This window comes from Oncorhynchus mykiss, chromosome 20 (genome assembly GCF_013265735.2).
Source record: "Oncorhynchus mykiss isolate Arlee chromosome 20, USDA_OmykA_1.1, whole genome shotgun sequence".
NCBI classification, from domain to species: Eukaryota; Metazoa; Chordata; class Actinopteri; order Salmoniformes; family Salmonidae; genus Oncorhynchus; species Oncorhynchus mykiss.
This window is the reverse complement of record NC_048584.1, coordinates 4,614,474-4,626,587: the sequence shown is the minus strand read 5'-3', so window position 1 is coordinate 4,626,587 and position 12,114 is coordinate 4,614,474. Positions and strand designations below refer to the sequence as shown.

Below are 12,114 nucleotides of genomic sequence, written 5' to 3'. Positions count from 1 at the left end.
TAATTCTGCCAGGCTGGCATAGGCTACTTTGCAGTTAACATTTGATTGAGAAGGTTTTTGTGGGAAGCCTTTCCTTCTCTACCTACCACAAGAAGGTTATCATTAGCCTCATCGCTAACGGCTACACAAAGTGTAGACATGCGCGCGCTCCGCACGCATGCGCACGGAAACTGGGCAGTCCTGTGCAGTTTCTGAAAGTTGCGTGGAAATACGAATCACTGATGCATTTTGTTCATGTCTTATGATTCACTTGGGCAAATGAATGGATTTTCTAACAAGTTGAAGGGAATGATTTGATTTCCTCCTTAGCTCAAAGCATTTTGTAATGTTGTTGAATTTCGGTGTAATGTCTGTATTTCGTGATTCCGTGTGGGCGCGCTGTATTTCATAGGGCCCAGGTCCATGAAGTTGTCATAAGTATGAACCTAGGATATGCCCTCTTTTTCCCCCCCACAATAGTGAAATATATGGTCTGGAAATGCAAGCAAGGTTTGAGCTTTTCAGTGTGTGTCACAAGGTGGACATTTCTCTGTCCCCCTAAGAGTAAGCGACACGTTGACTTTATATAGTGTACCAAGAGATTGCCTTTCGCTTACGGCCATACCAGCCTGAATACGCCCGATCTCGTCCGATCTCGGAAGCTAAGCAGGGTCGGGCCTGGTTAGTACTTGGATGGGAGACCGCCTGGGAATACCAGGTGCTGTAAGCGTTTTGCTCCAGCAGAGGGTTCTCTTGTGTCATGCGTGGAGCAACTCCCTTTTATTTATCACCCTAATAGTGTTGTGTCTTTTTATTGGACTAAATGCAGTTTGTTAGTGCCTGATCAAATCAAATAATGGACAATGCCTTTACCTCAAAATCTAGGCAGTGCATTCAGCATTTGTTTTTAGGCTAGGAGACTGTCAATGTCTGTAGTCCATTAGGGCCCTGTAAAATCCCCTTCAATGTTTTGAATGATTGCCCCCCCCCCCCAAAAAAAAAAAAAAAAAAAAATTATATTCCCCCGTTTGTCCCTGCTTCTGCAGGTTTTCGCTCTCAAAAGTACACATTTTTAATAGAAATATAACACGATTAGATGTTCTATGTCCACGACAACATTTAAAACCCTAGCAGGAAACCACTTTTGAGGTCTGGGAAAAACGGAAGACATATCGATTTTGGGGTGTAGTTACCCTTTTTTAGGCAAGTGTGCGCCAGGAAGAGACCTTTGTTTGGTTAAGCGGTGTTGCTGTAGCGCTCATGTGATTGCGGAGTTTGCAAAACAAATGGCCACTGGATCGATGCAAATACTCATGATATAATTCTGCCAGGCTGGCATAGGCTACTTTGCAGTTAACATTTGATTGAGAAGGTTTTTGTGGGAAGCCTTTCCTTCTCTACCTACCACAAGAAGGTTATCATTAGCCTCATCGCTAACGGCTACACAAAGTGTAGACATGCGCGCGCTCCGCACGCATGCGCACGGAAACTGGGCAGTCCTGTGCAGTTTCTGAAAGTTGCGTGGAAATACGAATCACTGATGCATTTTGTTCATGTCTTATGATTCACTTGGGCAAATGAATGGATTTTCTAACAAGTTGAAGGGAATGATTTGATTTCCTCCTTAGCTCAAAGCATTTTGTAATGTTGTTGAATTTCGGTGTAATGTCTGTATTTCGTGATTCCGTGTGGGCGCGCTGTATTTCATAGGGCCCAGGTCCATGAAGTTGTCATAAGTATGAACCTAGGATATGCCCTCTTTTTCCCCCCCACAATAGTGAAATATATGGTCTGGAAATGCAAGCAAGGTTTGAGCTTTTCAGTGTGTGTCACAAGGTGGACATTTCTCTGTCCCCCTAAGAGTAAGCGACACGTTGACTTTATATAGTGTACCAAGAGATTGCCTTTCGCTTACGGCCATACCAGCCTGAATACGCCCGATCTCGTCCGATCTCGGAAGCTAAGCAGGGTCGGGCCTGGTTAGTACTTGGATGGGAGACCGCCTGGGAATACCAGGTGCTGTAAGCGTTTTGCTCCAGCAGAGGGTTCTCTTGTGTCATGCGTGGAGCAACTCCCTTTTATTTATCACCCTAATAGTGTTGTGTCTTTTTATTGGACTAAATGCAGTTTGTTAGTGCCTGATCAAATCAAATAATGGACAATGCCTTTACCTCAAAATCTAGGCAGTGCATTCAGCATTTGTTTTTAGGCTAGGAGACTGTCAATGTCTGTAGTCCATTAGGGCCCTGTAAAATCCCCTTCAATGTTTTGAATGATTGCCCCCCCCCCCCCAAAAAAAACAACAAAAAAATTATATTCCCCCGTTTGTCCCTGCTTCTGCAGGTTTTCGCTCTCAAAAGTACACCTTTTTAATAGAAATATAACACGATTAGATGTTCTATGTCCACGACAACATTTAAAACCCTAGCAGGAAACCACTTTTGAGGTCTGGGAAAAACGGAAGACATATCGATTTTGGGGTGTAGTTACCCTTTTTTAGGCAAGTGTGCGCCAGGAAGAGACCTTTGTTTGGTTAAGCGGTGTTGCTGTAGCGCTCATGTGATTGCGGAGTTTGCAAAACAAATGGCCACTGGATTGATGCAAATACTCATGATATAATTCTGCCAGGCTGGCATAGGCTACTTTGCAGTTAACATTTGATTGAGAAGGTTTTTGTGGGAAGCCTTTCCTTCTCTACCTACCACAAGAAGGTTATCATTAGCCTCATCGCTAACGGCTACACAAAGTGTAGACATGCGCGCGCTCCGCACGCATGCGCACGGAAACTGGGCAGTCCTGTGCAGTTTCTGAAAGTTGCGTGGAAATACGAATCACTGATGCATTTTGTTCATGTCTTATGATTCACTTGGGCAAATGAATGGATTTTCTAACAAGTTGAAGGGAATGATTTGATTTCCTCCTTAGCTCAAAGCATTTTGTAATGTTGTTGAATTTCGGTGTAATGTCTGTATTTCGTGATTCCGTGTGGGCGCGCTGTATTTCATAGGGCCCAGGTCCATGAAGTTGTCATAAGTATGAACCTAGGATATGCCCTCTTTTTCCCCCCCACAATAGTGAAATATATGGTCTGGAAATGCAAGCAAGGTTTGAGCTTTTCAGTGTGTGTCACAAGGTGGACATTTCTCTGTCCCCCTAAGAGTAAGCGACACGTTGACTTTATATAGTGTACCAAGAGATTGCCTTTCGCTTACGGCCATACCAGCCTGAATACGCCCGATCTCGTCCGATCTCGTCGGGCCTGGTTAGTACTTGGATGGGAGACCGCCTGGGAATACCAGGTGCTGTAAGCGTTTTGCTCCAGCAGAGGGTTCTCTTGTGTCATGCGTGGAGCAACTCCCTTTTATTTATCACCCTAATAGTGTTGTGTCTTTTTATTGGACTAAATGCAGTTTGTTAGTGCCTGATCAAATCAAATAATGGACAATGCCTTTACCTCAAAATCTAGGCAGTGCATTCAGCATTTGTTTTTAGGCTAGGAGACTGTCAATGTCTGTAGTCCATTAGGGCCCTGTAAAATCCCCTTCAATGTTTTGAATGATTGCCCCCCCCCCCCCAAAAAAATAAAAAAATAAAAATTATATTCCCCCGTTTGTCCCTGCTTCTGCAGGTTTTCGCTCTCAAAAGTACACATTTTTAATAGAAATATAACACGATTAGATGTTCTATGTCCACGACAACATTTAAAACCCTAGCAGGAAACCACTTTTGAGGTCTGGGAAAAACGGAAGACATATCGATTTTGGGGTGTAGTTACCCTTTTTTAGGCAAGTGTGCGCCAGGAAGAGACCTTTGTTTGGTTAAGCGGTGTTGCTGTAGCGCTCATGTGATTGCGGAGTTTGCAAAACAAATGGCCACTGGATCGATGCAAATACTCATGATATAATTCTGCCAGGCTGGCATAGGCTACTTTGCAGTTAACATTTGATTGAGAAGGTTTTTGTGGGAAGCCTTTCCTTCTCTACCTACCACAAGAAGGTTATCATTAGCCTCATCGCTAACGGCTACACAAAGTGTAGACATGCGCGCGCTCCGCACGCATGCGCACGGAAACTGGGCAGTCCTGTGCAGTTTCTGAAAGTTGCGTGGAAATACGAATCACTGATGCATTTTGTTCATGTCTTATGATTCACTTGGGCAAATGAATGGATTTTCTAACAAGTTGAAGGGAATGATTTGATTTCCTCCTTAGCTCAAAGCATTTTGTAATGTTGTTGAATTTCGGTGTAATGTCTGTATTTCGTGATTCCGTGTGGGCGCGCTGTATTTCATAGGGCCCAGGTCCATGAAGTTGTCATAAGTATGAACCTAGGATATGCCCTCTTTTTCCCCCCCACAATAGTGAAATATATGGTCTGGAAATGCAAGCAAGGTTTGAGCTTTTCAGTGTGTGTCACAAGGTGGACATTTCTCTGTCCCCCTAAGAGTAAGCGACACGTTGACTTTATATAGTGTACCAAGAGATTGCCTTTCGCTTACGGCCATACCAGCCTGAATACGCCCGATCTCGTCCGATCTCGTCGGGCCTGGTTAGTACTTGGATGGGAGACCGCCTGGGAATACCAGGTGCTGTAAGCGTTTTGCTCCAGCAGAGGGTTCTCTTGTGTCATGCGTGGAGCAACTCCCTTTTATTTATCACCCTAATAGTGTTGTGTCTTTTTATTGGACTAAATGCAGTTTGTTAGTGCCTGATCAAATCAAATAATGGACAATGCCTTTACCTCAAAATCTAGGCAGTGCATTCAGCATTTGTTTTTAGGCTAGGAGACTGTCAATGTCTGTAGTCCATTAGGGCCCTGTAAAATCCCCTTCAATGTTTTGAATGATTGCCCCCCCCCCCCCCCAAAAAAATAAAAAAATAAAAATTATATTCCCCCGTTTGTCCCTGCTTCTGCAGGTTTTCGCTCTCAAAAGTACACATTTTTAATAGAAATATAACACGATTAGATGTTCTATGTCCACGACAACATTTAAAACCCTAGCAGGAAACCACTTTTGAGGTCTGGGAAAAACGGAAGACATATCGATTTTGGGGTGTAGTTACCCTTTTTTAGGCAAGTGTGCGCCAGGAAGAGACCTTTGTTTGGTTAAGCGGTGTTGCTGTAGCGCTCATGTGATTGCGGAGTTTGCAAAACAAATGGCCACTGGATCGATGCAAATACTCATGATATAATTCTGCCAGGCTGGCATAGGCTACTTTGCAGTTAACATTTGATTGAGAAGGTTTTTGTGGGAAGCCTTTCCTTCTCTACCTACCACAAGAAGGTTATCATTAGCCTCATCGCTAACGGCTACACAAAGTGTAGACATGCGCGCGCTCCGCACGCATGCGCACGGAAACTGGGCAGTCCTGTGCAGTTTCTGAAAGTTGCGTGGAAATACGAATCACTGATGCATTTTGTTCATGTCTTATGATTCACTTGGGCAAATGAATGGATTTTCTAACAAGTTGAAGGGAATGATTTGATTTCCTCCTTAGCTCAAAGCATTTTGTAATGTTGTTGAATTTCGGTGTAATGTCTGTATTTCGTGATTCCGTGTGGGCGCGCTGTATTTCATAGGGCCCAGGTCCATGAAGTTGTCATAAGTATGAACCTAGGATATGCCCTCTTTTTCCCCCCCACAATAGTGAAATATATGGTCTGGAAATGCAAGCAAGGTTTGAGCTTTTCAGTGTGTGTCACAAGGTGGACATTTCTCTGTCCCCCTAAGAGTAAGCGACACGTTGACTTTATATAGTGTACCAAGAGATTGCCTTTCGCTTACGGCCATACCAGCCTGAATACGCCCGATCTCGTCCGATCTCGGAAGCTAAGCAGGGTCGGGCCTGGTTAGTACTTGGATGGGAGACCGCCTGGGAATACCAGGTGCTGTAAGCTTTTTGTCACTGCCTTGTGGAATTTCAACTCTTTGTCCGTTTTTTCCCACAAGGTTGAAATATGTGCCCTCGCTTTGAAATAAGTAAGCAAGGTTAGTTTGTATTTCATCCAACAATCTGTGCTACAGTATATGCAATTTCTTCCACTTTTTGAGTGACACAAAGATGCTTATCTAAATGGTGAAAATGCAACAGCTGTTAATCAGGCTCACTTTGACTTTACATAGTGCAGCAAGAGATTGTTTCTCGCTTACGGCCACACCGGCCTGAGTACGCCTGATCTCGTCTGATCTCGGAAGCTAAGCAGGGTCGGGCCTGGTTAGTACTTGGATGGGAGACCGCCTGGGAATACCAGGTGCTGTAAGCTTTTTGTCACTGCCTTGTGGAATTTCAACTCTTTGTCCGTTTTTTCCCACAAGGTTGAAATATGTGCCCTCGCTTTGAAATAAGTAAGCAAGGTTAGTTTGTATTTCATCCAACAATCTGTGCTACAGTATATGCAATTTCTTCCACTTTTTGAGTGACACAAAGATGCTTATCTAAATGGTGAAAATGCAACAGCTGTTAATCAGGCTCACTTTGACTTTACATAGTGCAGCAAGAGATTGTTTCTCGCTTACGGCCACACCGGCCTGAGTACGCCTGATCTCGTCTGATCTCGGAAGCTAAGCAGGGTCGGGCCTGGTTAGTACTTGGATGGGAGACCGCCTGGGAATACCAGGTGCTGTAAGCTTTTTGTCACTGCCTTGTGGAATTTCAACTCTTTGTCCGTTTTTTCCCACAAGGTTGAAATATGTGCCCTCGCTTTGAAATAAGTAAGCAAGGTTAGTTTGTATTTCATCCAACAATCTGTGCTACAGTATATGCAATTTCTTCCACTTTTTGAGTGACACAAAGATGCTTATCTAAATGGTGAAAATGCAACAGCTGTTAATCAGGCTCACTTTGACTTTACATAGTGCAGCAAGAGATTGTTTCTCGCTTACGGCCACACCGGCCTGAGTACGCCTGATCTCGTCTGATCTCGGAAGCTAAGCAGGGTCGGGCCTGGTTAGTACTTGGATGTGAGACCGCCTGGGAATACCAGGTGCTGTAAGCTTTTTGTCACTGCCTTGTGGAATTTCAACTCTTTGTCCGTTTTTTCCCACAAGGTTGAAATATGTGCCCTCGCTTTGAAATAAGTAAGCAAGGTTAGTTTGTATTTCATCCAACAATCTGTGCTACAGTATATGCAATTTCTTCCACTTTTTGAGTGACACAAAGATGCTTATCTAAATGGTGAAAATGCAACAGCTGTTAATCAGGCTCACTTTGACTTTACATAGTGCAGCAAGAGATTGTTTCTCGCTTACGGCCACACCGGCCTGAGTACGCCTGATCTCGTCTGATCTCGGAAGCTAAGCAGGGTCGGGCCTGGTTAGTACTTGGATGGGAGACCGCCTGGGAATACCAGGTGCTGTAAGCTTTTTGTCACTGCCTTGTGGAATTTCAACTCTTTGTCCGTTTTTTCCCACAAGGTTGAAATATGTGCCCTCGCTTTGAAATAAGTAAGCAAGGTTAGTTTGTATTTCATCCAACAATCTGTGCTACAGTATATGCAATTTCTTCCACTTTTTGAGTGACACAAAGATGCTTATCTAAATGGTGAAAATGCAACAGCTGTTAATCAGGCTCACTTTGACTTTACATAGTGCAGCAAGAGATTGTTTCTCGCTTACGGCCGCACCGGCCTGAGTACGCCTGATCTCGTCTGATCTCGGAAGCTAAGCAGGGTCGGGCCTGGTTAGTACTTGGATGGGAGACCGCCTGGGAATACCAGGTGCTGTAAGCTTTTTGTCACTGCCTTGTGGAATTTCAACTCTTTGTCCGTTTTTTCCCACAAGGTTGAAATATGTGCCCTCGCTTTGAAATAAGTAAGCAAGGTTAGTTTGTATTTCATCCAACAATCTGTGCTACAGTATATGCAATTTCTTCCACTTTTTGAGTGACACAAAGATGCTTATCTAAATGGTGAAAATGCAACAGCTGTTAATCAGGCTCACTTTGACTTTACATAGTGCAGCAAGAGATTGTTTCTCGCTTACGGCCACACCGGCCTGAGTACGCCTGATCTCGTCTGATCTCGGAAGCTAAGCAGGGTCGGGCCTGGTTAGTACTTGGATGGGAGACCGCCTGGGAATACCAGGTGCTGTAAGCTTTTTGTCACTGCCTTGTGGAATTTCAACTCTTTGTCCGTTTTTTCCCACAAGGTTGAAATATGTGCCCTCGCTTTGAAATAAGTAAGCAAGGTTAGTTTGTATTTCATCCAACAATCTGTGCTACAGTATATGCAATTTCTTCCACTTTTTGAGTGACACAAAGATGCTTATCTAAATGGTGAAAATGCAACAGCTGTTAATCAGGCTCACTTTGACTTTACATAGTGCAGCAAGAGATTGTTTCTCGCTTACGGCCACACCGGCCTGAGTACGCCTGATCTCGTCTGATCTCGGAAGCTAAGCAGGGTCGGGCCTGGTTAGTACTTGGATGTGAGACCGCCTGGGAATACCAGGTGCTGTAAGCTTTTTGTCACTGCCTTGTGGAATTTCAACTCTTTGTCCGTTTTTTCCCACAAGGTTGAAATATGTGCCCTCGCTTTGAAATAAGTAAGCAAGGTTAGTTTGTATTTCATCCAACAATCTGTGCTACAGTATATGCAATTTCTTCCACTTTTTGAGTGACACAAAGATGCTTATCTAAATGGTGAAAATGCAACAGCTGTTAATCAGGCTCACTTTGACTTTACATAGTGCAGCAAGAGATTGTTTCTCGCTTACGGCCACACCGGCCTGAGTACGCCTGATCTCGTCTGATCTCGGAAGCTAAGCAGGGTCGGGCCTGGTTAGTACTTGGATGGGAGACCGCCTGGGAATACCAGGTGCTGTAAGCTTTTTGTCACTGCCTTGTGGAATTTCAACTCTTTGTCCGTTTTTTCCCACAAGGTTGAAATATGTGCCCTCGCTTTGAAATAAGTAAGCAAGGTTAGTTTGTATTTCATCCAACAATCTGTGCTACAGTATATGCAATTTCTTCCACTTTTTGAGTGACACAAAGATGCTTATCTAAATGGTGAAAATGCAACAGCTGTTAATCAGGCTCACTTTGACTTTACATAGTGCAGCAAGAGATTGTTTCTCGCTTACGGCCACACCGGCCTGAGTACGCCTGATCTCGTCTGATCTCGGAAGCTAAGCAGGGTCGGGCCTGGTTAGTACTTGGATGGGAGACCGCCTGGGAATACCAGGTGCTGTAAGCTTTTTGTCACTGCCTTGTGGAATTTCAACTCTTTGTCCGTTTTTTCCCACAAGGTTGAAATATGTGCCCTCGCTTTGAAATAAGTAAGCAAGGTTAGTTTGTATTTCATCCAACAATCTGTGCTACAGTATATGCAATTTCTTCCACTTTTTGAGTGACACAAAGATGCTTATCTAAATGGTGAAAATGCAACAGCTGTTAATCAGGCTCACTTTGACTTTACATAGTGCAGCAAGAGATTGTTTCTCGCTTACGGCCACACCGGCCTGAGTACGCCTGATCTCGTCTGATCTCGGAAGCTAAGCAGGGTCGGGCCTGGTTAGTACTTGGATGGGAGACCGCCTGGGAATACCAGGTGCTGTAAGCTTTTTGTCACTGCCTTGTGGAATTTCAACTCTTTGTCCGTTTTTTCCCACAAGGTTGAAATATGTGCCCTCGCTTTGAAATAAGTAAGCAAGGTTAGTTTGTATTTCATCCAACAATCTGTGCTACAGTATATGCAATTTCTTCCACTTTTTGAGTGACACAAAGATGCTTATCTAAATGGTGAAAATGCAACAGCTGTTAATCAGGCTCACTTTGACTTTACATAGTGCAGCAAGAGATTGTTTCTCGCTTACGGCCACACCGGCCTGAGTACGCCTGATCTCGTCTGATCTCGGAAGCTAAGCAGGGTCGGGCCTGGTTAGTACTTGGATGGGAGACCGCCTGGGAATACCAGGTGCTGTAAGCTTTTTGTCACTGCCTTGTGGAATTTCAACTCTTTGTCCGTTTTTTCCCACAAGGTTGAAATATGTGCCCTCGCTTTGAAATAAGTAAGCAAGGTTAGTTTGTATTTCATCCAACAATCTGTGCTACAGTATATGCAATTTCTTCCACTTTTTGAGTGACACAAAGATGCTTATCTAAATGGTGAAAATGCAACAGCTGTTAATCAGGCTCACTTTGACTTTACATAGTGCAGCAAGAGATTGTTTCTCGCTTACGGCCACACCGGCCTGAGTACGCCTGATCTCGTCTGATCTCGGAAGCTAAGCAGGGTCGGGCCTGGTTAGTACTTGGATGGGAGACCGCCTGGGAATACCAGGTGCTGTAAGCTTTTTGTCACTGCCTTGTGGAATTTCAACTCTTTGTCCGTTTTTTCCCACAAGGTTGAAATATGTGCCCTCGCTTTGAAATAAGTAAGCAAGGTTAGTTTGTATTTCATCCAACAATCTGTGCTACAGTATATGCAATTTCTTCCACTTTTTGAGTGACACAAAGATGCTTATCTAAATGGTGAAAATGCAACAGCTGTTAATCAGGCTCACTTTGACTTTACATAGTGCAGCAAGAGATTGTTTCTCGCTTACGGCCACACCGGCCTGAGTACGCCTGATCTCGTCTGATCTCGGAAGCTAAGCAGGGTCGGGCCTGGTTAGTACTTGGATGGGAGACCGCCTGGGAATACCAGGTGCTGTAAGCTTTTTGTCACTGCCTTGTGGAATTTCAACTCTTTGTCCGTTTTTTCCCACAAGGTTGAAATATGTGCCCTCGCTTTGAAATAAGTAAGCAAGGTTAGTTTGTATTTCATCCAACAATCTGTGCTACAGTATATGCAATTTCTTCCACTTTTTGAGTGACACAAAGATGCTTATCTAAATGGTGAAAATGCAACAGCTGTTAATCAGGCTCACTTTGACTTTACATAGTGCAGCAAGAGATTGTTTCTCGCTTACGGCCACACCGGCCTGAGTACGCCTGATCTCGTCTGATCTCGGAAGCTAAGCAGGGTCGGGCCTGGTTAGTACTTGGATGGGAGACCGCCTGGGAATACCAGGTGCTGTAAGCTTTTTGTCACTGCCTTGTGGAATTTCAACTCTTTGTCCGTTTTTTCCCACAAGGTTGAAATATGTGCCCTCGCTTTGAAATAAGTAAGCAAGGTTAGTTTGTATTTCATCCAACAATCTGTGCTACAGTATATGCAATTTCTTCCACTTTTTGAGTGACACAAAGATGCTTATCTAAATGGTGAAAATGCAACAGCTGTTAATCAGGCTCACTTTGACTTTACATAGTGCAGCAAGAGATTGTTTCTCGCTTACGGCCACACCGGCCTGAGTACGCCTGATCTCGTCTGATCTCGGAAGCTAAGCAGGGTCGGGCCTGGTTAGTACTTGGATGTGAGACCGCCTGGGAATACCAGGTGCTGTAAGCTTTTTGTCACTGCCTTGTGGAATTTCAACTCTTTGTCCGTTTTTTCCCACAAGGTTGAAATATGTGCCCTCGCTTTGAAATAAGTAAGCAAGGTTAGTTTGTATTTCATCCAACAATCTGTGCTACAGTATATGCAATTTCTTCCACTTTTTGAGTGACACAAAGATGCTTATCTAAATGGTGAAAATGCAACAGCTGTTAATCAGGCTCACTTTGACTTTACATAGTGCAGCAAGAGATTGTTTCTCGCTTACGGCCACACCGGCCTGAGTACGCCTGATCTCGTCTGATCTCGGAAGCTAAGCAGGGTCGGGCCTGGTTAGTACTTGGATGGGAGACCGCCTGGGAATACCAGGTGCTGTAAGCTTTTTGTCACTGCCTTGTGGAATTTCAACTCTTTGTCCGTTTTTTCCCACAAGGTTGAAATATGTGCCCTCGCTTTGAAATAAGTAAGCAAGGTTAGTTTGTATTTCATCCAACAATCTGTGCTACAGTATATGCAATTTCTTCCACTTTTTGAGTGACACAAAGATGCTTATCTAAATGGTGAAAATGCAACAGCTGTTAATCAGGCTCACTTTGACTTTACATAGTGCAGCAAGAGATTGTTTCTCGCTTACGGCCACACCGGCCTGAGTACGCCTGATCTCGTCTGATCTCGGAAGCTAAGCAGGGTCGGGCCTGGTTAGTACTTGGATGGGAGACCGCCTGGGAATACCAGGTGCTGTAAGCTTTTTGTCACTGCCTTG

The 12,114-nt window shown here is 44.2% G+C and overlaps 20 non-coding genes across 20 annotated transcripts; all 20 read left to right on the top strand.

Moving 5' to 3' along the window:
* Positions 1 to 590: 590 nt before the first annotated feature.
* LOC118942133 lies at positions 591 to 709 on the top strand. The gene has a single exon (XR_005038082.1). It is a non-coding gene; the product is annotated as a 5S ribosomal RNA (ribosomal RNA).
* A 1,179-nt stretch (positions 710 to 1,888) lies between these two features.
* On the top strand, positions 1,889 to 2,007 carry LOC118942122. The gene has a single exon (XR_005038071.1). It is a non-coding gene; the product is annotated as a 5S ribosomal RNA (ribosomal RNA).
* Positions 2,008 to 5,757: 3,750 nt separating this feature from the next.
* LOC118942089 lies at positions 5,758 to 5,876 on the top strand. Its single transcript, XR_005038038.1, has one exon. It is a non-coding gene; the product is annotated as a 5S ribosomal RNA (ribosomal RNA).
* A 247-nt stretch (positions 5,877 to 6,123) lies between these two features.
* Positions 6,124 to 6,242, top strand: LOC118942301. The gene has a single exon (XR_005038250.1). It is a non-coding gene; the product is annotated as a 5S ribosomal RNA (ribosomal RNA).
* A 247-nt stretch (positions 6,243 to 6,489) lies between these two features.
* LOC118942300 lies at positions 6,490 to 6,608 on the top strand. The gene has a single exon (XR_005038249.1). It is a non-coding gene; the product is annotated as a 5S ribosomal RNA (ribosomal RNA).
* Positions 6,609 to 6,855: 247 nt separating this feature from the next.
* On the top strand, positions 6,856 to 6,974 carry LOC118942440. Its single transcript, XR_005038390.1, has one exon. It is a non-coding gene; the product is annotated as a 5S ribosomal RNA (ribosomal RNA).
* A 247-nt stretch (positions 6,975 to 7,221) lies between these two features.
* Positions 7,222 to 7,340, top strand: LOC118942298. The gene has a single exon (XR_005038247.1). It is a non-coding gene; the product is annotated as a 5S ribosomal RNA (ribosomal RNA).
* A 247-nt stretch (positions 7,341 to 7,587) lies between these two features.
* Positions 7,588 to 7,706, top strand: LOC118942422. The gene has a single exon (XR_005038372.1). It is a non-coding gene; the product is annotated as a 5S ribosomal RNA (ribosomal RNA).
* A 247-nt stretch (positions 7,707 to 7,953) lies between these two features.
* On the top strand, positions 7,954 to 8,072 carry LOC118942297. Its single transcript, XR_005038246.1, has one exon. It is a non-coding gene; the product is annotated as a 5S ribosomal RNA (ribosomal RNA).
* A 247-nt stretch (positions 8,073 to 8,319) lies between these two features.
* On the top strand, positions 8,320 to 8,438 carry LOC118942439. Its single transcript, XR_005038389.1, has one exon. It is a non-coding gene; the product is annotated as a 5S ribosomal RNA (ribosomal RNA).
* Positions 8,439 to 8,685: 247 nt separating this feature from the next.
* LOC118942296 lies at positions 8,686 to 8,804 on the top strand. Its single transcript, XR_005038245.1, has one exon. It is a non-coding gene; the product is annotated as a 5S ribosomal RNA (ribosomal RNA).
* A 247-nt stretch (positions 8,805 to 9,051) lies between these two features.
* On the top strand, positions 9,052 to 9,170 carry LOC118942295. The gene has a single exon (XR_005038244.1). It is a non-coding gene; the product is annotated as a 5S ribosomal RNA (ribosomal RNA).
* Positions 9,171 to 9,417: 247 nt separating this feature from the next.
* On the top strand, positions 9,418 to 9,536 carry LOC118942294. The gene has a single exon (XR_005038243.1). It is a non-coding gene; the product is annotated as a 5S ribosomal RNA (ribosomal RNA).
* Positions 9,537 to 9,783: 247 nt separating this feature from the next.
* LOC118942293 lies at positions 9,784 to 9,902 on the top strand. The gene has a single exon (XR_005038242.1). It is a non-coding gene; the product is annotated as a 5S ribosomal RNA (ribosomal RNA).
* Positions 9,903 to 10,149: 247 nt separating this feature from the next.
* LOC118942292 lies at positions 10,150 to 10,268 on the top strand. Its single transcript, XR_005038241.1, has one exon. It is a non-coding gene; the product is annotated as a 5S ribosomal RNA (ribosomal RNA).
* Positions 10,269 to 10,515: 247 nt separating this feature from the next.
* On the top strand, positions 10,516 to 10,634 carry LOC118942291. Its single transcript, XR_005038240.1, has one exon. It is a non-coding gene; the product is annotated as a 5S ribosomal RNA (ribosomal RNA).
* A 247-nt stretch (positions 10,635 to 10,881) lies between these two features.
* Positions 10,882 to 11,000, top strand: LOC118942290. The gene has a single exon (XR_005038239.1). It is a non-coding gene; the product is annotated as a 5S ribosomal RNA (ribosomal RNA).
* Positions 11,001 to 11,247: 247 nt separating this feature from the next.
* Positions 11,248 to 11,366, top strand: LOC118942438. The gene has a single exon (XR_005038388.1). It is a non-coding gene; the product is annotated as a 5S ribosomal RNA (ribosomal RNA).
* A 247-nt stretch (positions 11,367 to 11,613) lies between these two features.
* LOC118942289 lies at positions 11,614 to 11,732 on the top strand. The gene has a single exon (XR_005038238.1). It is a non-coding gene; the product is annotated as a 5S ribosomal RNA (ribosomal RNA).
* Positions 11,733 to 11,979: 247 nt separating this feature from the next.
* LOC118942287 lies at positions 11,980 to 12,098 on the top strand. The gene has a single exon (XR_005038236.1). It is a non-coding gene; the product is annotated as a 5S ribosomal RNA (ribosomal RNA).
* The last annotated feature ends 16 nt before the right edge of the window (positions 12,099 to 12,114 follow it).